The 27,859-nt window shown below is 46.0% G+C and overlaps 2 long non-coding RNA genes across 2 annotated transcripts; one reads left to right on the plus strand and one right to left on the minus strand.

Annotated features, from left to right (window-relative positions):
* Positions 1–26,346, plus strand: LOC310749041. The gene is made up of 4 exons (XR_014541452.1): positions 1–175; positions 633–695; positions 24,775–24,835; positions 25,076–26,346. It is a non-coding gene; the product is annotated as an uncharacterized lncRNA (long non-coding RNA).
* LOC310749043 lies at positions 11,055–21,821 on the minus strand. The gene is made up of 3 exons (XR_014541454.1): positions 20,975–21,821; positions 12,798–12,873; positions 11,055–11,217 (listed from the first exon to the last, which is right to left on the minus strand). It is a non-coding gene; the product is annotated as an uncharacterized lncRNA (long non-coding RNA).
* Positions 26,347–27,859: the final 1,513 nt, after the last annotated feature.

The following is a 27,859-nucleotide window of genomic DNA, read 5'->3' on the forward strand; positions in this document are numbered from 1 at the left end:
TCAGATGTGCCTACTGGTTTTGAAAGGGCATTTCCTGGATGCCTCCTTAATTGATGGAGAATGTTTGGGGTGAGGGAACAGAAGAAATCCAACCTAAATCATATGGACAGAAATGTGATGTCTTTTGACTAAGTAATTCTCCAAACAAGAGCATGAGTTTCTCCACAGTCAGTGGGTAAGAGAAGAATAATGTGTCTGGACTTAGCATAAATCGCTTTTGTTCAAAACAGGATCATATTTCTTCCCTGTCAGAATCCAAACTTCAATATTTCCACTACAAAACATTACATGTCACTTCCTTCTTGGTTACAATGTCAAAATAAAATAATTTCATGCATGATGAAGAAATCTCACTGCTGTATTCTGCTCTGTGAGAAACTATCATGACGAGGTTTAAGAATGAGTCAAGTACAAAAAGACGAGGCGGCTTTTTATTATTACTGCAGTTCACCTCCACTAAATTTACCTGATGGAAACAACCAGTTATGAAAAAGGCTTAATCTAGACATGCTTTTTCTTTTGAAAGGGTGGGTGGGGTGGAGGGAGGGACATGATAGAGGTGCAAAAGATAATGTGTGGAATGAAGAAAGTGGCTAATAACAGGATTTTTTGTTTCCTTTTCTTATTGCTAGGACCCAGGATAAGCCAAGGACAATAATTGGCATCCCATGGCTCTTGAAGACACACCTGTATCCGTAAGCATTCCCTTGAACTTGTAATCTAATTGTTTAAATCAGTTTTTTAATTATTAATTGTTAAGCTTTTGCTGCATTTCTGTGGGTATTTTGCTGTTATTTCACTGCAGGTATTTTAATGCTTTTTTATGGAATTGTTCTGCATTTTAATGATGGAAGGATTTCATAGTTGATTTTACCCTTGTAAAATGACTTGGAAGCCATTTTGGCATTTAAACAGCATATCAATTAAATGGTTATTATATTTACGTTTATAACCCATCGGTGTTATGTACTGAGTTGAATAGGATCCAAACTGCAGCAGTCTGATTGGTCCTAGAACAATAGGATTCAGAATGCAGCAGTCAGATTGGTCCTAGAACAATGCAGCAATATGATTGGTTGGCAGGAACCACCCAATCATGCTCCAGATAGAAGTGAATCCACAACCTGATTGGCTTACAGTAGAATTCCGGAATTAGCCAATCATGTGCAGCCCATTGTGTAAATAATGTATATAAAGCAGATACCTTGAGGGGACTTTCATTCATTCCTCCTCACCACTATGAGCTGAATAAAGAGCATGAAATCACTTTGCGACTCTGAGTATATTTCACTGGCGACGAAGGTGGGATCCCGCTGAGCTGACTGCCACACACAGCACCGCAGCACCGCCACCTGCCGCACCGCTGCCTCGCACCGTGTATCCAGGCTTCAGCTCCGGGACACAAGGAACTCAGAATGGCAACCGACAGCAGCTTCTCGCCGTTCAACCCAGCATCTGGAGACTGGGAAGCGTACGCCTCCCGTTTCACCTTCCTCCTAGAAGCCAAAGGGGTCACCGATGAAGAAGACGCCAAGAAGAGGGCAATATTCTTCAGCATCTGCGGAGAGGAGACGTTTGAAATCGCCCGGGCTCTCCTGGCACCCGAAGACGTCGCTACTGTTCCATACAAAACAATAATGGAACAGCTGAAGGGGCACTTTTCGCCACAGCCCTCTGTGGTGGCTCGTCGAAATGCCTTCTATGCAAAGCGGCAAGCCCCTGGGGAAACCATAACTGGGTTTGTGACCTCTCTCCGCCAAGCTGCCCGGTTCTGCAACTTCTCAGAGCTGGAGAACATGCTTCGTGACCGCCTCGTCGGTGGCCTGAAGGATGAGAAGCTGCAACGACGCCTCTACGCTAAGAAGGACCTAACGTTCCAGGTCGCTCTGGAGGAGGCCCTGGCAACGGAAGCTGCCGAGAGGTCGACGCAAGAGGCACGGCCGAGCCAGCTGTCCCAACCGAGGGTCCACCACGAAGACCTCACAGACGACTCAGGATCCAACAGGGAGGAGGTGCACCGAGTACAGCAGCGCACTCAAGCAGCCCACATACCACAGCTGCCTCGACGAGAAGGGGGGAACTGCGCAAGCTGTGGAGAAAGTCACGAGAGGAGGACCTGCCGTTTCCGCAACGCAGAGTGCAGGCAGTGCAGAAAATTGGGACACATCGCCCGGGTGTGTCGAGCTCGGCCCACCCGACGCCAGGCATCAGATGACCAATCCAAGAGCCCCAGGTCCCGGGGCCCAACACACCAAGGCAACGCGACGGAGCTCACGGACTTCCAGGTATACCAGTTGCCCCACCCCAACGTAGAGAAAATTTATGTAGAGGTACAGATAGAGGGGGCCCCATGCCGCATGGAGCTTGACACGGGTTCAACTCTATCCATAATCTTGGCAAGGACCTTAAGGAAACTGTGTCCTACTGGGGGTCCCAAACTCAGGCCGGCCCCATTCACCCTCCGGGACTTCCAGAAACGTAAGGTCCCCACAATGGGGGTGGGGACCTTCAGGGTGCAATACCGAGGGCGGACGCGGCAACTGGACTTGCTTGTGGTCAAGGGCCCCTACATTAGCTTACTGGGATTGGCATGGTTTGGACCACTGGGACTAGCCGTCACCGGGGTGAACCACACTACCTTACAAGTGGACGTGGACGCCATATGCAAGGAATTTCCGGGGGTTTTTGATGGGAAATTGGGACAGTATACGGGCCCCCCCATTGCTCTACAGCTTGACCCCGCAGTACGACCAGTCAGGCTCAAGGCCCGCCGGGTCCCGTTCGCCCTGAAACCCCGTATAGACGAGGAATTGGACCGACTCGTGGAGCAAGGAGTGCTGGAGCCGGTGCCTAATGCCCCCTGGGAAACCCCAATCGTCACACCCGTCAAGCCGAATGGTTCGGTCCGCATCTGCGCAGACTACAAATGTACCATAAACAAGGCCCTCACGGCCCATGCATACCCAGTGCCAGTGGTCAGCCATGTCCTTGCCACCCTGGCTGGGTCGAAAATTTTTGGCAAGCTGGACTTGGCCCAAGCATATCAACAACTGCCAGTAGATGAGGCCACAGCAGAGGCACAGACGATTGTGACGCACAGAGGAGCGTTCAGGGTAAGGCGGCTGCAATTCGGTGTCAGCGTGGCACCAGGCATATTCCAGAATCTAATGGACTCTCTCCTTAAAGGGATTCCTGGCGTCACCCCCTTCTTCGATGATGTGTTGATTGCTGGGCCCACACCAGAGGAGTTTGAGGACCGCCTCCGCACCGTTCTGCACCATTTCCAGACGGCGGGTCTCAAGGTGAAGCGGGAAAAATGTCTACTAGGAGTGCCTCAGGTGGACTTTCTGGGATTTATGGTGGACGCAGAAGGGGTCCACCCGACTGGGGACAAGGTACGGGCCATTTGTGATGCCCCAGTGCCCAAGAACAAGACTGAACTTCAGGCCTTCTTGGGACTATTGAACTTCTACCATTCCTTCCTTCCCCACAAGGCGGCGGTAGCGGAGCCCCTACACAGACTCCTGGACAAGCGGGCCCCTTGGGTGTGGGGCCAGCGCCAGGAGGTCGCATTCCAGGCAGTCAAGGACTTGCTTGTCTCAAACTCGGTCTTGGCACACTTCGACGAGAGGCTGCCGGTGGTGCTAGCATGCGACGCCTCACCCTATGGCATTGGCGCTGTCCTGGGACACCAACTCCCGGATGGAAGAGAGGTACCGGTGGCATACTTTTCCCAGACACTCAACGCAACCGAGCGGAACTACTCGCAAATCGACAAGGAGGGTCTGGCAATCGTGAAGGGAGTAAAAAAATTCCATGATTTCTTGTACGGGCGGCCCTTCACCGTGGTGACTGACCACAAGCCCTTGCTTGGCTTGTTTGCCCCCGAAAAGCAGACCCCCCAAGTGCTGTCTCCTCGTGTCCTCAGGTGGTCAATTTTCCTTGCCAGCTACCAGTATGCACTGATTCACCGCCCTGGGAAGGCGATGGGCCATGCGGACGCCCTCAGCAGGCTACCACTACCGGAAACAGGCCCCGACCCAGCACCTGCACAAGAGGTTATGAGCCTGGAGCTGCTTCCCGACCGCCCCATTCAGGCACAAGAAGTTGCACACCATTCCAAGAAAGATAGGGTCATCTCCCGGGTCCTGGACTGGGTGTGGAGGGGATGGCCCAGCAGCAGCCCCGGGCCAGAATTCGCCGGCTACACAACCCGCAAACACGAACTGTCGGCCCACAAGGGGTGCCTGTTATGGGGAAGCAGGGTCGTTGTTCCCCAGCCCCTCCGCAAAAGGGTCCTCACAGCCCTACACGAGACACACCCAGGGGTAGTAAGAATGAAGGCCCTTGCCAGGAGTTATGTGTGGTGGCCAGGGATCGACGGAGAGATAGAGGCCTGGGTCAAACACTGCCAGGCCTGCCAAGAATCCCGCCCAGATCCCCCAAGGGCCCCAGTCCAGTCCTGGGAGTCCGCCCGAGCACCATGGTCACGCCTGCATGTGGACTTCGCTGGCCCCTTTCAGGGGAAAACATTCTTCATAGTGGTGGACTCCTACACCAAATGGCTGGAAGTCGCATTGGTACCGTCCACTTCTACGTCCGCAGCCATCCGGGTACTACGCAGGCTGTTTGCAACCCACGGGCTCCCTGACACTCTCGTCTCTGACAACGGGACTTCATTTACGTCAGGAGAATTCCAAACCTTCACAGCGCAGAACGCCATCCGCCACATCCGTTCGGCGCCATTCCACCCTGCCACCAATGGCCAAGCAGAACGCATGGTGCGGACCACCAAGGACACCCTTCGCCGCATGACGCAAGGGGATTGGGAGTACCGCCTTGCCACATTCCTCCTAGCACAACACAGCACCCCCAGCTCAACGACTGGCCGGAGCCCCGCTGAACTACTAATGGGTCGGCGCCTTGCAATCAGATTGGACCGCCTTCACCCCGATAGAGCTCAGGATGAGGTAGTGGTGGGGGAAGGCAGGAACCCCCGGACCTTCGAGGCCCAGGACCCAGTGTACGCAAAGAATTTTGGGGCAGGCCCAGCATGGGTACCCGCCACAGTCACCAGGGTCACTGGTCCCGTGTCGTACGAGGTGCTAACGGATGGGGGGCAATGCTGGCGCCGCCACTGCGACCAGATACGGCGACGATTCCTGGGAGAAAACCAGGAGGAGGAAAGGTCAGAGGAGTCCCAAGGGAACAGAAGGGCAGTGAGGCCCATAGAGCAGGAGGGGCCAGCAGGAGAGGCAGAATCAGTAAATACAGAGAGGACCCGCGAGGCCGAAAGGACACCGGAACCAGAACCACGACTGAGCGAGCTGGTTGCACCAGACCAAACAGGCCCATCACAGCCAGCATCCTTGGAACATGAGCCAGAACCTGAACCCCGGACCAGGGAACACCCCAGGCCGCAACGCACACGTAGGCCACCGGCGTACCTCGAGGACTATGAATGCGACCTCCCGGGCAGGACTGGAACTTAGAGGGGAGGGGTGTTATGTACTGAGTTGAATAGGATCCAAACTGCAGCAGTCTGATTGGTCCTAGAACAATAGGATTCAGAATGCAGCAGTCAGATTGGTCCTAGAACAATGCAGCAATATGATTGGTTGGCAGGAACCACCCAATCATGCTCCAGATAGAAGTGAATCCACAACCTGATTGGCTTACAGTAGAATTCCGGAATTAGCCAATCATGTGCAGCCCATTGTGTAAATAATGTATATAAAGCAGATACCTTGAGGGGACTTTCATTCATTCCTCCTCACCACTATGAGCTGAATAAAGAGCATGAAATCACTTTGCGACTCTGAGTATATTTCACCATCTTTCTTCTGAGGGGATCAAAGGGGCATACACGCTTTCCCGCCCTCTCTGCTGTATCTTCACAGCAACCCTGCGAGGTTGGTGGGCAGAAAAAACGGAAGTACTCCTTCACACAGCATGCAGTTAAACCATAGGATGTGTTGTTACAAGCTGTAGCGAGGGAGACCAACTTGGATGGCTTTAAAGGGGAATGAGACTAATTCATGGAGGATAAGGCAACCAATGGCTACTAGCCATGACAGCCGTGTAATGCCGCCACTTCCCATATGAACTAACCCCGGACCCTGTGATCATCATCTGAGGCCCTTCCTTGTGTGTCCCCTCCATGAGAGTCCTGGAAGGCAGCAGCATGAGAAAGGGCCTTTTCTGTGGTGGCTCCCCATTTGTGGGAGGCTCTCCCCAGGGAATCTCGGCAGGCACCTTCATTACATATCTTTAGGCACCAGGCAAAAAACATTCCTCTTCTCCTAGGCCTTTGGCTAATTAAGCTATCTATGACGGTCAGGGGTCACTTTATGTTTACTATGGCTTTCTAAACTGTGTGGCAGGGAGGGCTATTGTTTTTGTTTGTTACTATGTTATGCATTTTTGTGTTTTTATATTGTAAACGGCCATGTGATCTCAGATGAAAGGCAGTATAGAAATTTTATTATTAATAATAATAATAATACCTAAGTGACAGGCAGCGGGCTTCGAGGAGTCCAAGGTTAGCAAAGCTACAGAAATTTGAGGGGGTAAAAAATGCTACTAGGCTGGAGAACGTCAGTGACAGTTCAGTGAGGACTGAGCATGCTCAGTGTCCGCAAAATGTTTACTATGTGAGAAGGGAAAGAACAGAATGCAGTGTCAGAAAACTCATAAATAAGGAGCGCTCTGTTTTGCAGCACGTTGTCGATGTTGAGGTCCAGGGTGCATTCAGACAGCACTTGATTTTATTTCCCCGACGTTTCCTTACCTGCTATTTTTTGTGTTTTGTGTGATGTTTTAAGTGTTTAAAAGTGTAAAAGCCACTTTTAGAAAACTGGTAGAATCTAGTGGGATGAGTAACGCTGTCAACTTGAAAAAACTGCATTGCAATGTCACATGACAAGATTTTGGGTGGTATCCCAGCATGCATCCTTTCCCACTATTTAAAATTCATCACAACATGGTGGTTTGTGGATCACAAGGGCACAGTTCCGTAACACAACTGGTAATGCAGTGTAAAAGGAATGTCTGAAATTGGGACAGGGGCACCAGCGTTGGCAACCACTAAGGCCTTGTCTGAAGGCAGCCCCAATTATCACCTCACTAATTTGTCTTCGCTTTCCAATAGCCAGGTGAACTTCTCTCAGCCTCTCTGTTCTTCCTTATGAAAGCATTCTATCCTTTTGGCACGCAGCCTTGATTTAAGAACTCCGCTACTTTGATGGATGTGGCCAAGATGATCTTTTGGTGGAACAATGCGCAGAAAGAATCCTTACAGAATGCTCCCCTTGTAGCTGGTCCTTTGGCAGCTGATCCTCAGGGACGTGTCACATTTGAAAATGATTGATTATTCATTTGCCTGCGCTGCCTTGCATGGAACAGAAGCTTCGATGTGAGTTGCTTTCTGGTCCATATGAAACACCACCATCTTGTAATTTAGCACTCATGTCCTGTTTTGAGGCTTCCTATCTGGTTGGTCAATCTGAAAACAGCTTGCTGGACTAGATGGTCCATTGGCCTGATCCCACAGCCAATATGATGCCAGCCAGATACCCAACTTTCCCTAGTCCCTAGTCCTTTTTATTTATTTTTTAGTGCCTCAGAAAGGTCAGTACCAAATGCTGACCATGACCCGACAATGAGCCAGGTGTAGGGAAGCTTTAATCCTGTTCTCCAGATATTGCTGAACGACAACACCCATCATCCCTGGCTATTGGCCATGCTTGCTGGGGCTGATGGGAGTTGAACAACAACTGGAGGGCCACTGGTTGCAACAAGATATTGCTGCTAATACATGGAATGCTCAATTAAAATGTAGGCATCTCATTGCACAAAAGCTACAGAGGGAAATGTCATAATTTATGTATAAACTCATATTTCAAATTTATTATTATTATTTTGTTTATGTATACACTGTTTACATACCAAAATGGCCCTTAAGCGGTCTACAACTATAAAATAAATTGCAAAATCCATGCATAATTAAAATACACAATAAAACTGTTCCATCAAAGCATTAAAACAGCCTTAATTAAAATATACAACAAAACAAGCCAGTTAAAAAGCATAACAAATAAAACAGTTATCATTTTATTTATCCAGTGGTTTTTAATATATTCAGTTGTTTTGTATTTAGTTTTTTCTGTACTATGAAATGACTTCAAGAAGATTCATAAATGAAATAAATGACAGCAATAAATAAAAGTTTAAAGTTCTTATTTCTGTAACTGAACCATGCAGACACAGCCAGGTGACAGTCTAAACCAGGCATAGGCAAACTCCGGCCCTCCAGATGTTTGGGATTACAATTCCCATCATCCCTGACCACTGGTCCTGTTAGCTAGGGGTGATGGGAATTGTAGTCCCAAACATCTGGAGGGCTGGTTTTTGCCTATGCCTGCTTTAAGAAAGGGGTTCTGATGAAAATGTATCAGCATTTTAGGGCACATTTCTTCTGAATTGACAATTTTGTCTGCTATTTTACTGAAAGGAGCTACGGTAGCCACTTTTAAATATCTAAAGGGCTGCCACTTGAAAGATGGGGCAAACTTGTTTCCTCTTGCTCCGGAGGGCAGGACCTTCAAGTTAAAAGAAAGGAGATTCCAACTAAGCATCAGAAAGAACTTTCTGACAGTAAAAGTTGTTCAACTTTCATGAGTGGTCATGGATTCTCCTTCCTTGGAGGTTTTTAAGCAGAGGTTGGATGGGCACCTGTCTTGTATGTTCTAGTTGATATTCCTGCATTGCAGGGATTGGATTAGATGAGCCTCTGGGTCCCTTCCAACTCTACAATTCTATGATTCTATGACTCTATATTCCATTGGTGGTGAACGTGATGATGTTGGACTCCAACTCTCACCAGCCCCAGCCAGCAGGGTCAATGATCAGGGACTATGAGAGTTGTAGGCCAGAAACACTTAGTATGTTTAACCTGCAGAAGAGATGACTGAGAGGTGATATGATTTGTTGTTGTTGTTTAGTCGTTTAGTCATGTCCGACTCTTCGTGACCCCATGGACCAGAGCATGCCAGGCACTTCTGTCTTCCACTGCCTCCCGCAGTTTGGTCAAACTCATGCTGGTAGCTTCGAGAACACTGTCCAACCATCTTGTCCTTATTAGTGTGGGAAAGAGTTCAGGGAATTTCAAGTGCATTTGTCTGGACTTTGGCTGATTAGGTCACCATGACCATCTTCCACCATGCAAAGTCAGGGCTCAGAAAAGAGGTTGCCTTTGGACATAAGCCTTGCAATGTAAATCTGTATCCTTGATTATGACATGCAGTTTGGAAATCCTTGACAGAATACCAGGCTTTTACTGCACTCTTCTTTTTTTTTTTTTTTTTTTTAAATAATATTTATTGAAGTTTCCAAAATACAGAAAGAGAAGAAAAGAAATTATGAAGATACATTCAGAACCTTATTTTCAAACATCCACTTTCTGGGACTCCCCCCTTCCCCCACCCCTACCGTATTCCCCTTTCATATTGTTGTTTCCACAAGTTCTATTTCTGATTTAAAGCACAATTTATATACCCCATTGTTCAAATTTAAATTTATACAAACCTTATGCAACACCCTTGATAAAAAAAAAGCAAAAGATCTCTCCCCATAGCCCACCCCCTTTTCTTTCCACAATGTCCCCCTTTTTTCCCATTAAAGTAAAAGCACACAGAATAAAAGTATAAAAAAATAAAAAATATATTAGAAAAAAGAAAACCAATTCAGAAAATAGTTGCAAGCCTTTGGATTCTAATTCTCCCTCCCCTTCCCCGGTTTAATTTCCCTTATCCTCCAATCTATGTTTCCAGCCTGGAAATCTTAAGTCCATCAATCCCATTTTTCCCCCAACTCCTTGCAGAGTTATTTCCCATTTTTAGGATTACTTTTTTTAAAAATTAATTCCTAAATCTTTAAAAATGTCAAATTATAAAATTCCCCCCATTGTTCTTTCAAGGTTATAGTCCAGCTTCCTCTTGTTCCGCTGCTAAAACTTTCTTATTCAGAAGTTTAGTAACTCTACATGGGTTGTTGTTATTCAGGAACAAAAACTTGCGTTCAGTCCCTTCCTTCTTCAGTAAGGTATTCTGTTGTCTCCTTTTAGTCTAAACACCCTGTAGACGAGATTCAGTTTCAGTTTTGCAGCTTTCCCAGGAGATAACCAGTTCTGTGAAATTCCGAAGTGTTGTATTTTTCCCGGCTTACGCCCATCTTTGTAATGTCCCGAAGCTCCTCTAGGGGGGTTGTTGTAACTTTGTTTCCAAAAATCCGATTGTTCTCCGTATTTTCGCCATTTTGTATTCAAGTCTTAACAAATTATATCAAGTTGTAACAAATTTGACCAGCAAGGTCCTTGTAATAAAATCCTCTTTAAAATTCCGACTTTGACAGCTACTTTGACAGCTGTCAAAATCACCGGCTCTTTTCACCAGGCTCACTCCTCAATCGCCCCGGTTCCCAGGGAGGGGGGTGCATTTTCCTTCTCCTTGAATTCTTCCTCCAGCACAATTCTTGTACTTTCCCATCATGGAATTCTTGATTTTAGCAAAGATACCGTTCTTTTTGGGCCTTGGCTTCCCAATCCTTGTTTTAAAATGTCTACAATAGGGAGGGGGACTGACTTCCTTTTTAGATCCCCCCCCGCTCGTCTCAAATCCCAAAAATTTTTCTTCTTTTAAACCCGATTTCCAATTTACTCACGGGTTGTTGTTAAAAGTCCAAATTCTCAATGGAAGAAGTCAGCGCTCTCCGCCGGATGGCATGCGGCTTCGCTCGGCAGGGATGGCAGAGGACTCAAAGCACCACGCTTCTCCCCGGCACCCGATCCGTAGCCTTTAAAAAGGCTCCTTCACGAGTCGGGAGGGCGCTAGCGGTGCTAGCCGAGTCTCCAAGTCCACGGCCCCCGTGGCCGTGGTTTCTAAGGGTCCCCGCATCGCCGGTGCGGTAAAACCCAGCCCCTGCCGAGCCGGCTCCCTCCGGAGCTCGGAGGGAGTCCGCCATTCGGCGATGGCGCCAACCCGGAAGTCTTTACTGCACTCTTCTTGCCTAACTGATTTCAGCTGTTCATAACAGTTTTGAATGGCATGTGATGATGGCATAAAACTCAACTTAAAAGTGTAGCATGGAAAAGAGCAGCCAGCTCCAGCAGTGATAAGTTGAAATGTGTTTTGCAGAACTGGCTCCCGCAGTTTTCAAAAGCTGACAACAGAAGGGAAAAAATAATAACATTTGAGAGAGGGATGGGTGAATCTGTCAATTTCTGATTCTTTCATATTCTTGTTTTTCCATTTTTAAGCTTAGTTCTCCCCGTTTCCACTTGAGTTCACAAAAACCTTTCTTTTAAAGTCCTCGTGGAAGTTCATCAGCAATTTCAGTGTGAATTTTTCCTAATATCCACATTTTTAATACAATTTGCCCAACATACACATTTTTGTTAGCAGTTTCTCCTAATATAACGCATTGTGTGTGTGCTCTTTTCACCACTATATGCATTTTAATGCACATTTACATTTAATTTACATTTTATTGTAGCAAATGCATTGTTGGCAAAATTCAAAGAAGTGCAAATTTCAAAGAATGAATGTGTTTTGGTCCTCATAAAGTTCCAGGTGGTCTGAATTAGGTAGGTTTACCTTTAAATGTGAAGTGAGCTAAACTTCTTCCCCATCCCTAGTTTGGAGAAGGCAGAGACCTGCAATGGGAGCTGGGGCTTCTTCTTTTTTTATAGGAACCTGTATTTCATTTACAAAACGAAAAGTTCTGGGATTCATTCCCCCTGCCCCCAAAGCCATGCCTTCTGACCTAGAGATCTGTATATACCCCCAGCCCCTGCTTTATTGGAGATATTGAATGCCTTGCTATTGATGGGAAATCACTCTGCATATCCTCAGAGGCACTTGTGTTATATCAATACAACATTCCAAGGATGAACCTTGATCCTAAAAATGTAGCTCATTAGCAAACTGTGGCTCAAATCAATCCCTGATAGTGACTTGTGGTAGCAGGAATATATGCCAGAGGTTTTTGCTTTTGTCTTAAGGGTACGTCAAAAATTGTTCCCAACAGAAATCTATATATTCTCCCCTGATATCTATAATATGATTAATGGAACTGACGTTCAAGAGAGCAGGTTCCCTGGGGGAAACTGTTTCCAGGAGAACAGCTCCCAGTCTTACATTTTTAAATGTAATTTTTGTATCTTTTTTTTTTTAACTGAGAGCTGCACCACAAGATGCAGACAAGTGCAAAATCTGAAGGACGGATGCTATGAAACCCACACATTAGTCTGAGAGGTGCAGACCAATTTCAAATGGAAATTCATGAAGAACAAATCCCCAACTCTCAAAAATAAAAGCCCATATATGTGGGGCTCCCTGTGATGAGGGAATGGTACTCAAAACATTTCATGTATGTATTTAATCAAATTTGTATACTGCTTGGTTGTAAAAAAACCTCAAAGCAGTTAACAAAGAACATGCTATGGGCACTGTTTGCTTTTTAAAAAACTTTGTGTACCTCCCAACTGAACCCTGGCCTTCTGAACTGAACTACCAGGGTTGAGCCCTCGCTTCCATTAAGGTTTAGTTGCTGGCTAGATAATACTTCGGAGAGCAGAATACTTTTTGTGTGTTTATTTCCCATCATCTGTGCAGTTGTTTCCCCACCCCCTTCAAAATATGCGCTGTGCCAGATAGAGATGTCTCCTCAATACTCGTGATGGATGGCTAACCCAAATTACTTTGAGGCATCTGAGTTTTCAAGAACTTCCATTAAGTTACCTCATTTCTTGCCTGTTTGTTCTGCAAGGCAACCCTGGGCAATAAGGCGAAGATTCCTGATCTTCGTAAACATGTCCTAGAGATAAAAAAAGAAATTGTTTCAAAATGCTGCACCCTCCTTTCCTCTGTATCTCCACATGCAATTTCCTCCTTGCCAGGCTTTGAATTCAGAAAAGTCTCAGATGTGATTTTCCAAGCTCCATCTTTTTAAAAGCTTTTAATCATAGCTGCCAAAGACTCATCCCCCGAGGCTGCAATCCTGTACACCAGTGGTTCCCAATTAGCTAAGTTCTGTGGATCCCCTGTTTTTCAAAAGCCAAGCCATGGACCCCCTTCTTTTGAAAATGATGATATCTCTGTAGTAGTTTATGTTATGTGAATGGTGCCACCATATATCCTCCAACATGTCCCAGCACAAAATCAGGACGTGCATTTTCTGGGCCACAGTCTCACTTGATTCACATGACCCGAAAAATGGGATGTTCTGGACAGTTGATGGGTATGTGCCATGGGCCCTTTGGGGTCCACGATCCACCAGATGGTAACAGCTGCTGTATGCACTTACCTGGGAATATTCCATTGCATTCAATGGGCTTACCTCTGTGTGCACATCTATAAGACTACACTGTCAATCAGAGGGTTCTTCTACTAGGCCATCATGGGAAAGTAAATGGCAGCTTTCAAGGCAGCTACGAGCAGTTACTATATTCTTGGGAGCCATCCTGTTCTCCAGATTTCCAGGTTTAGGGACCGTATGTGCATTATGCTGCGCAAATCAGCCTCCATGTGAATCACTAGGCTCTGTAATAAACTTAAAGCATTCAATACTCAGTAGTGGCTGGTGCCCATTTAACCTGGAGAGGGAGAAGCCAGGGAGCCTAAACAGTAGGTGGAGCCAGAGCTATTGACCATCAGAGCTGACTATAGATTTATCTTCATTCTCCTCCCTGCTGCATTCTACAAGGGCAACACTGAGACTGAGGAGGAGGAAGCTGAGAGCCACAGACATCTTCTGGGCTAGTTGAAAGTAAGAAGGCAGGCAGCTGGGGATGGCTGAGGTGTTGGTGGGGCAGTGCACTTTTGCCCAAAAAGGCAAGCCTTCGCTGTTGCTATCTATGAAGTTAGCATCCTTGTTTTGATCTGTTTAAAAGGTAAAGGTAAAACGACCCCTGACCATTAGGTCCAGTCGTGACTGACTCTGGGGTTGCGGCACTCATCTCGCTTTATTGGCCGAGGGAGCCAGCATACAGCTTCCGGATCATGTGGCCAGCATGACTAAGCAGCTTCTAGCAAAGCAGAGCAGCGCATGGAAACGCCGTTTACCTTCCCGCCAGAGTGGTACCTATTCATCTACTTGCACTTTGACGTGCTTTCAAACTGCTAGGTTGGCAGGAGCAGGGACTGAGCAATGGGAGCTCACCCCGTCGCGGGGATTTGAACCGCTGACCTTCTGATCGGCAAGCCCTAGGCTCTGTGGTTTAACCCACAGTGCCACCCACATCCCTTTTTTTATCTGTTTACAACCCACTTTTCTATTCATAGCAGCAACCAATTAGGAGGACCCCCCCCAACCTACAACAGGGGTGGGGAAGAGATCTGGCAGGTTGGATCCTGAGCTCCTATATCCTCCAAGGGCTGCCTTCTAGGTTTTGCTAAACCTGTTGTTGTTTTATTTATACCCCACCCATCTGCTGGGTTTCCCCAGCCACTCTGGGTGGCTTCCAGCACATATAAAAACATAATAAAATGTCAACCATTAAAAACTTCCAAGCACAGCTCCATTCTGGCATTTGGAGGTGGTGGGGGGGGGGAGGAATTTCCCAAAGGCGGCAGCGGCAAAGGCTCATCCATCAGATCTGTGACTTGCAACATGCAGCTGAACCTGGTGCGCAACACCCTTCCCAATGTTTTCTGGGGGCTGGGCTGGAAGAAGGCCTGGGAATGTGTTGCATCGCATAACACAGGATGGGGAGCTTTTGCCAGCTGGCGTGCTAGATGTTGGTTTTCCCCACCTCCACCAGGCCACTCTGGCCAGTGGGTTGGGGTGCCCACTTGTCCATTGCCTTACACAACCATGGCAGCAGGTGAGCTCAAAGGAAGATCCAAGGCAATCTGAGCAGGGCTTGAAGTCACTGCCCATCAGCTGATTGGCAAGCCCTGCTTTCAGGACTGCAAGCCCTGCTTGCACTCAGCAGTCCCTCTTTAGTGTAACTGATCCCAGCAGGCTTGAGGTCACTGCCCGTCAGCATTGACTGCAAATCCTGGGCAGGGGTCAGCTGCACTACAGACTTTCCCACTGGGAACGCCAAAGCACGGCCGATCCCAGTGGACTTGCTGCCACTGCTGATCAGCTGATGAGCAGTGATAGCAAGTCTCCCTTGCCAAGGAATCACCAGGAGTGCCCTTTAAGTTCCCATTGGCACCAGTGGAAGCCTCCCATCAGACCAATAGCAACTTCATGGAGGGAGTGATTTTCAGCAAGATAGGGAATAGGGAAAGGATGCCCCGTCACAACCCTATTCACCACTCCCTCCCCCTACAGCGGCTATTCGAAGAATATAATACCTGAGCACTAAATGCTTCTGTGCATTTAATGTCACATATCATTTTGTGACATGCCCTGGTGCTCAAGCTTGCTAGCTCTGGCCTTGATACTGTGCGCTGGAAATTCAGCAGTGCCCACACCCAGCAAACCAGCTGATGATGGACTGATGTGTATTTGACTTCAGACCCAGCAGGGTGAATGTGCATCAGGACTGAAAATTGAACTTTAGTAACACAGGTTTCCAAGCCAACGGCTAGAAGACTTTGTTTATACCCTCTTCTTTCAGTTTCTGATATGTCTAACTGATGCCGCTTTGCAGTCAGAGAGGAGACCATTGGTTGCAAAAATTGGCTAGACACAATAAACTGCTTTATTGTCATTAACTCTCCCCCCTCCCCAACCTCAATATGGGAAGCTTGACAGAAGGCCATTTATACAGACACATTCCAAGACTTTGCTGCTTGACAATGCATCTTCTCTTCTACCAGAGGCCAATCCATATGGGGAAATGGGGCACTGCCCCATCAACCTCAGCCACCCCCCAACCTGCGTGCCTTCTTACTTCCAACTAGGGTCCAAGAACGAGCACTACCTCAACTTCCGACTCCTTAATCCAGGGGTGACTGACATCAGCTCCAATGTATGGCAAGATCTCATGAGAAGACTTTTTCTGACGTGGTGGGGGAGCCACGAGAGAACCCCAGTTCAGCTGGACACCTGGAGTAACTTGCTGTAGTTTTAAGGCTGTTCAAAGTAGCTAGTCGTCATGAATTTCACTTGCAATGCTCTGTGTTGGCCCCTAATTCTCCCCCATTACCCCCTGGACCTCAAGAGCAAAAGCAGTAGAGAACCTAGCGAGAAGCTCAGAGTTTGTGTAGGAACATTCTTTTAGCTACCAGGAATCTTTCGTGCCAAGGCTCTCCCGGGATGGAAGGTCTAATCAGGACGAATGAGAATGCAGAGAACCCAGTGAGCAGTGACCCAGCAGATTGCCTGTCACTCTCCTATCCCAAAACATAAGAACAGCAGTTCTAACATGAGGAAGAGACCTTTATTCAGGCTGATAAAAGTATGGGCTCAGCAGCAAGCACAGGATCTAAAAGTCATGATGCCTAGGTACACGAGAAAGGTGAAAGATGCAGAACTGAAAGGATGCAATGAAGATGTCCCAACAATTTGTCATGCTGCTCCCACCAAGCTTTTAGATGTGAGGCAGGGCAAGCTCACTGACTCTCCTGCTTTATGATACAGCCTGCATGCAAATGCATGTTCTGTCTGGGCTGCTGCGTCTGGTCCCTCGGTTCCCAATTTACAATAACTTTTGTTTGCAGTTAGGTTGCTTATCTACTTCTCCCCTTTCTTGCATTCTCTCACTCACTTGTCCTTTCCTTCCATCTCAGTCTCTTCCAGTCTCATGCTATTCCTTTAGTTCCATCCAATTTGCATTCACACTCCAAACTAGCCCCTTCTCCTGCAGCATCAATCTGCCAAAATTTATCCTTGTGGTCCTGAGCATCCTCCAAGACCCACTGACGCCACAGTGGTCTCATTCTGGGTTGGGTGGCCTGCAAGGATGACACATTGATGGCTGCTGAGACCCTTCTCAGACTCTTTCTCTCCTTTGTCAGCCTACAGAAGCCAGCTGCAGCAGTCACTTACCTCCTGTTCTGCCTGCAGCTCTCTATTCACATTTGGGATGAGAAAATCTGTCTATTTCTCATCAATGTCATTTTCACACATGTTCGCCTATAAGTCTGTTCCATCTGATTTTAGCATTAACTTCCATTTAAGAAACAATAAAGTCTGGACTGAAATTTTAAAGCATATTTCCCCTACAATATGCACCTTTCCAAATGCCAGAGCAGTTTGAAACTACTCTGACAAGTTAAGCGTCTGAGAACTTTTTTGCCAAATTGAGAGAAAGTGACATAATCAGTGGGCAGCTAAATTCTGATTTGCACATTCAGAGTTGTGAAGTGTGGATTAGGCCAGGTCATTATAGGATTTGCAAAGACAAAATAATCTACATGATTATTTTCAACACACCCACACAAAATAAATTGCAGTCATTGCTCAGTTGTTACGGGGAATCTGAAAGTGTGAAGATAAAAGTTCATTGCTTGCTTTAGGGACTCCTTGATAACACTTTTCAAGTCAGTACATCACTTGCTTTAGGGATTACAAATAACATTTCTCAAGCCAATTTTGCATTGCATAGCTAAAGCCTTCTCCCTGTGAACAGGGGACTTTTTGTATGGAGGAACATTCTGGCCTATGAGCCCACAGGCTGATTGACTTCCTAGGGAAGGAAAGGGGAACCCGTGGACATCCAGATGTTCTTGATCTCCAACTTTCATCAGCCCAAACCAGCGTACACAAAGCCTGTCCAACCATCGGGTAGTGTCATACCTAACCCTGACCTGATGCCAAACACTGAGTCCTCAGGGGATGAACCAAACATTCCACAGGTCAAGGAGATCTTGAGGGGCAAGCAGGGTCTCTTGGAGGCGGTATGCCTGGAAATCCCAGGTGTGAGAGAAGCATCCCTGTGTAAGAAACCCTGTCAAATTGCAGCCAAAGGGGCCCAGGGGCTTTTGTGCCACTATCAAAGGTTATGGCGGGGAATTAAAAAGCATTCACTTTCCTCTCTGAGGTTGTGCTTATATTTATTTATCCCTAGAATCATAGAATTGTAGAGTTGGAAGGGAACCCAAGGGTCTTCTAGTCTAACCCCCTGCAATGCAGTAATCTCAACTAAGGGATCCATGACAGACGGCCATCCAACCTCTGCTTAAAAACCTCCAGTGACAGAGAGCCCAGAACCTCCTGAGGCAGAGCATTCCACTGTCAAACAGCTCTTACTGTCAGAAAGTTCTTCCTGATGCTTAGTCAGAATCTCCCTTCTTGTAACTTGAATCCATTGGTTCAAGTCCTACCCTTCAGAGCAAGAGAAAACAGGCTTGCTCCATCTTCCATGTGACAGCCCTTGAGATATTTGAAGATGGCTATCATATCTCCTCTCACTCTCCTCTTTTCCAGGGTAAACAAAGTCAGGTCCTTCAACCATTCCTCATAAGGCTTGGTTGACAGACCCTTGATCATTTTGGTTGCCCTCCTCTGCACACATTCCAGCTTGTCAATATCCTTCTTAAACTGTGGTGCCCAGAACTGGACTCAGGACTCCAAGTGGGGTCTGACCAAGGCAGAATAGAGTAGTACGCGGATGGCGCTGTGGGTTAAACCACAGAGCCTAGGACTTGCCGATCAGAAGGTCGGCGTTTTGAATCCCCGCAACGGGGTGAGCTCCCGTTGCTCGGTCCCAGCTCCTGCCAACCTAGTAGTTCGAAAGCACATCAAAGTGCAAGTAGATAAATAGGTACCGGTCTGGCGGGAAGGTAAACAGCATTTCCGTGCGCTGCTCTGGTTCGCCAGAAGTGGCTTAGTCATGCTGGCCACATGACCCGGAAGCTGTAGACTGGCTCCCTCGGCCAATAAAGTGAGATGAGCGCCGCAACCCCAGAGTCAGTCACGACTGGACCTAATGGTCAAGCGGTCCCTTTACCTTTATTACTTCCCTTGATCTGGACACTATATATACTTCTGTTGATACAGCCTTGAATAGCATTAGATTTCCCCACCCCACCCCACTGTGATTGTAAAGCCATTGTAAATCTCTCCTTCTGGCTAAAAGAGAGGCATGCCAGTCATGGAGGACCCCTTTGGGAATGTGGTCCTTTGTCTACAAAAGTCTCCTTCCAAAGATCAAAATGAGAACATTGAACTGGGTCTGGAAGCTGTTATAGTGCTGGCATAATGCTGCTTTTCAAGAGAATACTATGAAGAGGTACCAAGTTGTAGGATTGGGTCACTAATCGCTTAAAACCCAAAACTTCAGCTTATCTAAATAATGCCCTTTGGCTGTGACTGGGCCAAGGGCATTTCAAAGTTGACCACATAGAGCAAAAGTGCCTTCAGGGCTCTGTGTTTAGAGATGGTGCTTCTCAATCAATGATTCTGGGCACTGTGGAAGCTCTAGTCACTTATGATGAGGCAATGCATCCTTGTTAAAGAGTTCTGGCGATAGAAGGTGAGGGCAATTTGGTGACTTAACAGAATGGCCAAAATGAGAGAGTGGGAATGAAAGCTAGCTATGTATTACAGTGATGCTTTCACGAGGAAATGGACCGTGCATTTAATAGCCCATGTTATGACTAAGCCTATTCTGAGTTGGATGAGACCATAGGCTTGAAATTGTTTTGGATAATCACAGGGTCCTTTCATAGCAACCTTCAAATCCATTTCAGTGGAAGAGCTTGAGGATTAGAGAAGGCATTGCAACCTTTGAGAATGTATCTAGAGGATCCTCTAAAACTGGGGTGGGAGACCTTTTTGAAGAGGGCCACATTCCCTTCTGAACAACCTTCTGGGGGCCACTGGCCAGTATTAGGTGGGGCCAGAGGCAAAAGTAGATGGGCGGGGTACAATCATCATCGTCATCAGTGCTTTTTTTAATACAGAAAAATGGTGCTAGGATTCACGCTGAAGTTGTTAGAGTAAGTACCACACTTTTAATGGGGGGGGAGGTACTGGTACTGCTTACCCTTGAATATCCCCAGAAAAAAAGCACTGAGATTCATCATCATCATCATCATTATCCCATGAAGAAGGTAATATAATGTATAAATCTCCTCTACGGTCATTGTGGTGGCTTTAAAAGAAATATTGTATTTAAAATACACATATATTAATTGTGCAGTCTCACCACTGGCTGAGAAAGTGTCAGGCTTTGGATAACAATTTTTCAAACAAAATTTAACACACTAATTTTCTTGGGATGAAGATCAAGTAGCTTTCCATTCGGGATGTACCTAGAGGGCAACTTGTTCAAGTTAAGCTTATTGAAACAGAAGCAACAGAATGTCAATTTGTGGTCTAACAGCATGTCATATCTGAGAATTGAATAAGCAATTACATGAGGCTAAATTGAATTTATTTCAGTGCCAGATTTGTAGTCCACTTGTTGTTGTTTTTTATTTTTTATTTTTTGACTGAGATAAAATACTACTCTGTCTATACAGTAAACATGTTCTCAGGTGTCATAATTTTTAAGTTAGCAGCTTTAAAAGTTGGCTGTTTAAACCCCCCCCTTTAAAGTGAGATGTGCTACATGCTCTTTTACCAGACTGCAACCAGTTAGACATCACTGTAGGAAAAAGAGAAACAAGGAACTCTCCTGTGCAAATGAGTTGTAAGCAGAAACAATTACGTGTGTATGAAAAAAGTGGTTTCTGGAGACCCTACAAAATCAAATTGGAGTGATGGCATGGCAGTCCTCAGTTCAGATAAGTTTCATATTCTCTTCTTGCAAATTACATGATCGCCATTGTGGAAGCGATGTCATAGCATTGTCATAGCATCATCAATCAGATTTGGCTCTGTGATGACATCACAGAACCAAATCTAAATGAAGACAGCCACAAGCCCATCAGGTCTGTGCCCCTGCGTCAGTTCTGTCATGCGGAAATGTTGGGGAGTTTCCACAATGATTTTTTAAAATTGCAAACCGATGTGGAAGTGTGGAAAACTGAACTTAGCACTGGAAAAAGGCAAAACTGAAAACAACAACAACAACCTGGAAATAGATTCCTCCATCACTCAGCACCTCCTGCAGAATGTGTGGCTAGAACACTGGGTTTGGTCTAGGAGGAAAAACAGACATGAATGAGACAGAGCACCTGGAATTTTGTTGGAGCAGCTCTTGAGAAACATGTGCTAATAAGTAGGAAGAAGAGACAGTGTGTACTTGGGGATCTGTGGCAGAAGCAGTATGTCAGTTTCTGAAAGGATGGGCGCTCGCTGAGTCAGACACGATTACTGGCATCGCCACAGACCACAGGATGGATTCTGATGCTGTTTGCTACTCATGTTTAATCTGGCCTAACTCCTTGGAAGGCTGTCCTTTGACATCTCTCTAAATCGGAACACGGTCCTCACACGCCTGGAGGTTCTTAAACAGCTGCCTGGGATTTGTTCTCAGGACCGCACCTTTCGACAGCCACCAAGGCAAACCGAGGAAGATCCTTAAGCTTGCAGCACAATAACAAGATTTTAAATGCTTCTTCACATCTTGCCTCTGAGCTCTCGTGTCCGGGCTCCTACCTAGCACATGCAGAGCTAGACTCTGATACTTGGAAGCAGAAAAGGGGTCTTTATTTGCGCAAGTAACCGTACAGCATCAACAGCAGGTGCCATGCTCAGGAGTCACGACTCAGGAGCAAAGCGAGGAGCTCAGAACTGGACAGAAGGAGCAGAGAGGCTCTCACAGGTTTCCCCTCCTGGCATGCTTTTGAAGATGAGGCATGGCATGTTCACTTATGGCACGTTTCTTGTGCTGTGGGAATACCAGAACCTAAGAAGAGCCTGCTGAATCAGGCCAATGGCTCGTCTAGTTCAGCATCCTGTTCATTTATATATATATAATTTTTATTAAATTTTGTGTTTTACCATTGAGAATACTCATTTAAACATCCTTAAAATATCAGTGATTTCCCTTCTTCTCTTTCCATGGCTCATTTTGCCAGTGTATATCCCTGCATATTTTACATAAACTAAACCATTCAGTATTCCATTATTACATCCATCAAAACCCTTGATGCCAACGTTTTCAAGTGTACACAATTCCCCCCCCCAATATATTCAATAAACATTTTCCAATCTTCTCTAAACGTATGTTCTTCTTGTTCTCTTATTCTATATGTTAAGTCCGCAAGCTGCACATATTCCATCAGCTTCAGTTGCCATTCTTCTTCAGCTGGGACCTCGCTCGTTCTCCAAAGTTCAGCATCCAGTTCTCACGGTGGCCAAGCAGACACCTGTGGGAAACAAGCAAGCACAACCAGAGTACCACAGCCCACCTGCAATTCCCAGCAGCTGGTATTCACAGGTGTTGGCTGCAGGTAGGCACTCCATTGGTGGATCTGCTCCCATCTGCAAAGGCAATGTCTGGTTCTAGGTGACAAGGCTGCACCCTCCTGCTCAGGCCACTTCCTGTTCAGCCCCACATCTTGGCTGATCAAAGCACTCCCCAGGCTTCTCTCTCTCTACAGCAGAGGTGGAGAAGCGAACATCCTTGCTCCCTCTTTCTTCCACAGGGCAAGAAGGGGTGTTCCCTCCTCCTCCAACCCAGGTTCCCCATCCCCACATTTCTGCCTCCTCTTCCATCGGATCCTGCCAACCCAAACCCGATCCTGAGAGCTTTGGGGGACTCACGGCATCTAATGTGTGTTCACCCATCAGCAGAACTATCATTATATCTGATTTTCAAACCTCAGTGCAGATAACTCACTCTGCCTTCCCTCTGCAAGAAATCCCTTGAGAATGGACCCCAGCAGTAAGGAACAGAATTATTGAAAAAAAAACCAAAGAGGATTTCACCTTCTCAACGCATTTCTCATCTGAAGGGGGTCGGGTGGGGAAGCCAGCTCACATTCTGCTTCTTAATATAGATTAATTTAAATCCAATTGCTGTGCTGCAGGATGGTATAAAAATCAGGCCACCCAGATTTTATTGCTGGGAAGTGGTTGTGATCCTGGGTAACAACGTAGAAATATCGAGCCACAAGCAGAATGTTGCTTGCATGTTCCATAGCCCAGCAGTTCTATTGCCTGGAGCTAAGGTAGGGCATGGTTCTTACACCAATCAGGCACCGTATTTCTCAATCTCACAGCAAAGATTTGAGAAACGCAGATTTGTAGAGTTGGAAAGGACTGTGAGGATCATCTAGTCCAACCCCTTGCAATATTTGTTTGTTTGTTTGTATGCCTCCCTTATCTCAGGGTGGTTCACAACATAAAACTACAATATAAAAATCACAAAATACATAATCAAATAAAAACAAAGGCAACCCAATAATCCCCCTTTCCACAATACATTTTAAAAGGGCACCAGATGTCAATCAGTCAAAGGCCTGGTTAAAAAGGAATGTTTTTGCCTAGTGCCTAAAGGTGTGTAATGAATGTACCAGCAGAACTTCCTTGGGGAAAGCATTCCACAAATGGGGACCCACCACAGAAAAGGCCTGTTCTCATGTTGCCACCCTCTGGACCTCTCGTGGAGGCACATGAAGAAGGGCCTCAGAGGATGATCTCAGGGTCTGGGTAGGTTCGTATGGAGAGAGGCAGTCGTTGAAGTACTGTCCTGAGACATTTAAGGCTTTAGAGGTCAAAACTAGCACTTTGAAATTAAGTGGTTTCCAGCTGTAATGCTTTAAGAATATGGAAAAAGGGTATAAATAGGTTAAAACATAATTAAAATGATGTTGGATTGGAAATAAGTGGTATTAGCAACAAAGTTAATAAGAATATGCAAAAATGAATTGATAATGGATGAAAATACTGAGTTATAAAATGTTAAGTTATAGAGATAAGATAAACAAAAGAGGGTAAGGATTTGCTGATTTGATTATTTAAATGGGAATACAAGAAGGGGAGGTGTGAGGAAGTCAAAGAAACAAGCAAATGAGTTTTAAGTTATGAAAAAGAATTGTTTTTAATTTCTCTTATTTTTTCTGTGTGTTTATTCTTATTTTTTTGTTTCTTTTATTATGTGTTTTTGTATATTTGTTTTTGTAAAATCTTAATAAATATTTCCTAAAAAAACAAAAACAAAACTAGCACTTTGAATTGGGCCCGGAAACTAATTGGCAGTCAGTGTGCTCTGGCCAGGATTGGTGAAATATGTTCAAACCATCTTTCACCCAACATGGGGCTCGACCCCACATCCCTAAGATAGGAAAAGGCAGTGGTGGAACATGTGCCTTGCATGAAGAAGTTTCCAGGTTCACTCTCCAGCAAGTAGGGCTGGGAGAGACCACCCCTGTGGCAAAAAGTGTGTGTGAAGAGCACATCGCTGAATTTAGAGAGTGTTCCAATAGGCCAGAGTATATAAGGTCACTTTCTTGAGTCTCCTAGTACCTGGAGGCAATGCAGGTCTGTGGCACCTTGTTCCAAACGTGGTGCAGTGGTTAGAGCACCCTTTCTCAACTTTGGGTCCCTAAATGTTGTTGGACTACAACTCCTATCATTTCTAGGCAGCATGGCCAGTAGTTGGATATGATGGGAATTGGAATCCAACAACAGGCTGGGTTCCAGTGTTGGCCCTGGGAGACGTGGGTTCAAATCCTCACTTGGGCTTGAAGCTCAATGAGTGACCTTGGGCTAGTCTAATCTACCTTAATGATTGTTGTGTGGATTAAATGAGGAAGAGGGTGGAAACCATGTATGTTACCATGACAGGATATAAATGCAATAAAATAAGCAAACGAATAAACAGAATAAAAATAGTTTTCCTGTCTTGCTTCATGAACTCCTTGTGAGATTGATCTTGAACTGTCCCATAACCTTGTTTTTGGATTATGTTTTGGACCTGGACAGATTCTCTATGCTTGTGTTTGGCTTGTGAAGACCGATCTAACCTTGAACCCTACTTTTTTGGGTAAGTGTTTTCATAAAAGACTTTACCCTCTTTGGACTGAACCTCTGGCCCCTGGATCATGACAGGGACGGTGGAAGTTGTCACTCAAAACATCTGGAGGAAACCATGTTGGTGGGGATGCTGCTCTAACCACTGCACTACAGTCCACACTAACAGCTTACATGTGTTCTGAGGCACACTCTTGCCTTTTTCTGGATTCCCCACACCTCCCTGTGTAAAAAGCCCTCCTTTGTTTCTCAGATATGATACTGACCTGTCTGAGAACAGAAGTTCAATTGACCCACAGCTGACCACAAGGTGTTAGGCCAGTCTCCCTGTAACACTCCTCTCAGGCATCCCCATTCTCCTCCCTGTGGAGTTCTAGAAGGAGAACACTAAGACCAAGGAGGAGGGAAGCTCACAGGCAGTGCTGACCTCTGGACTGGTTAGGTAAGGAGGTAGGCCTGTGGGTGGGTGGAAGGTGGTGGAAACAGACTGAGGTTGGTGGGGCAGTGCCCCACTGGCCATAATAAGATCAGCCAGCACTGCATGTGTGGTGAATATATCATTTCTCCAGGAAGGTAAGATTTGGAAGAAAAGAGCAGGGAGGGGGTATTATTTTGTGAAATAAGCATGCCCTAGAGTGATTGCTCTGTGCTCATAAAACAATTCCATTTTCTAAGTCCCTGACACTAAATCTCATGGTGTAAAAACAAATTGTTTGGAGAAAACCATGGATGTTACAAATCATTCCTGTACAAAGCAAACAAGCTATTTACTGAACATCATAATGCTCCCTTTAAGGTCAAAGAAAAAATTGTGTGTGTGTGTGTGTTTTAAAAAACAACAACAGAACTGTTAAGCTCTGCTGTAGATCCCTAAGCTAAACACCCTTGCCTTTAAACAACAAATGTGAAAAATGAAAGGAGCACATATGTGGATTTATATGCACATCTGGCTTTGGGTTCTTTATTTCTAACCTCCAAAGTGAGCCGGCTTCACAAGGCTGAATTCATATAGAAAATCCATGCCCTACTTGTGATTTATGACACCACATAACTACTCCAAGATGGTGCGATCCAAAATATCTCGAGGAGGAGTAAGAAGCCCCATAGAGCTCTCAAATGTTCCTACTTGGCATTGAAGGTTTCAAAAACGGTTGAGAGAGAGGCAGGATTAAAGAATCCATAGACAGTTTTCTTACAATGGCTCGCAGCAGGGGGAAGGGAGCCTTGGGCTATCCTGACCTCCTTATCTGGCACTTGGGCTAGAGAACTTGTTCCGTCTGGGGGCCACATTCCCTTCTGGTTAATCTTCTGGGGTCCACATGCCATGGATGGCTGGGGCCACAGGCAAAAGTTGGCAGAGCAAGGAATACGAATTTTGTCTTTCTACATAGTCTAATTTTTACACGCACCTCTCTCTATCCTCCGTCCAGATAAGCATGATCAGAGTCCATCTTTGAATATCTGAAGGGCTGTCACATGGCAGGTGGAGCAAGCTTGTTTTCTGTTGCTCCAGAGGGTGTTGTTGTTGTTGTTGTTGTTGTTGTTGTTGTTGTTGTTGTTGTTGTTGTTGTTAAAATTTGTATACCGCCCTTCATTCGCTGATCACAACATAAAAATACAAAATGAAAACACAAGGTAGAACCTGAAACCATGAGTAAGACAACAGATTCCAACAAAACATTAGGAAGAACTTTCTGGTAGTAAGAGCTTTTTGACAGCAGGGTGGGCTGCCTTGGAAGGTGGTGGAATCTCCTTTATTGAAGGTTTCAAAACAGAAGTTGCATGGCCATTTATCAGGGATTCTTTAGCTGTGGTCAGTGCATTACAGGGGGTGGGACTAGATGACCCTTGGGGTCCCTTCCAACTCTAGGATTCCAGGATTCTATCTTGGTTCAAGCTACCTTGCAGAGTTGTTGTCAGGATAAAATTGGGATTGGGAGAGAGGCGTGCTGCCTTTTGCTCATAGGAGGAAAGGCAGGGTAAATTTTTTTTACAGCAAATAAATTAAAACAAGTCTGGAGAAACAACATCTAGCACTTGTTTCACAGACCCTTAGTTTTTGAAAGAGAGTTTCTGCGACAAGCAAATCTTCCAAGCACAACAGATGTGTAATATGCTTGTTCTGTTCTTCTAAGAAGTAGCCAGCTGAAACCAAGAGGTACTACAATTTAACATGTTAAGCTTTGTGCCCCAAGCAATTAACAACACTTTTCAACCTGAAATTGGTGTTTTACACATAAGGCGGCTTGTTTTATGTGCAAAACAAAAGTTACAGAAGCACAGCTATTACCCGCCTCCCAAAACGGGTTATTTTGCTCAGTTCTGTGCGGACAAAATCAAGATTGAAGCATGAGAGTGAATGAGAGTGGTGTAGCTACCTTGTATTTTTCCTGGTATTGGGTGGCACTGTGGGTTAAACCACAGAGCCTAGGACTTGCTGATCAGAAGGTTGGCGGTTCAAATTTCCACGACGGGCTGAGCTTCCGTTGCTCGGTCCCTGCTCCTGCCCACCTAGCAGTTCAAAAGCATGTCAAAGTGCAAGTAGATAAATAGGTACCGCTCCAGTGGGAAGGTAAACGGCGTTTCCGTGCACTGCTCTGGTTCGCCAGATGCGGCTTAGTCATGCTGGCCACATGACCCGGAAGCTGTATGCCGGCTCCCTTGGCCAATAAAGCGAGATGAGCACCGCAAGCCCAGAGTCGGCCACGACTGGACCTAATGGTCAGGGGTCCCGTTACCTTTACCTTGTGAGCAATTTCTGTGAAATGAGAGTGGTGTAGCTACCTTGTATTTTTCCTGGTATTGAGACATGCTCAGGGCTATTAGATCTAGCTGGTGCTTCTCACCACTCCTCAGCACTCAGCCAGTCCATGACAGCAGTGTTTCAGGCAGGGGCCTCTCGCAGCCCTACCTGGAGACGCTGAGGACTGAACCTGGGACCTTCTGTGTGCAAAACAGATACTCTGCCAGTGCTCTATAGCCCTTTCCCCCAAAGGGCACAAGGGAGATCTGGCTATAAATTACTTTTAAAAATAAG

The sequence above is a fragment of the Podarcis filfolensis genome (assembly GCF_964270895.1).
Source record: "Podarcis filfolensis genome assembly, chromosome: 14".
Taxonomy (NCBI): Eukaryota; Metazoa; Chordata; class Lepidosauria; order Squamata; family Lacertidae; genus Podarcis; species Podarcis filfolensis.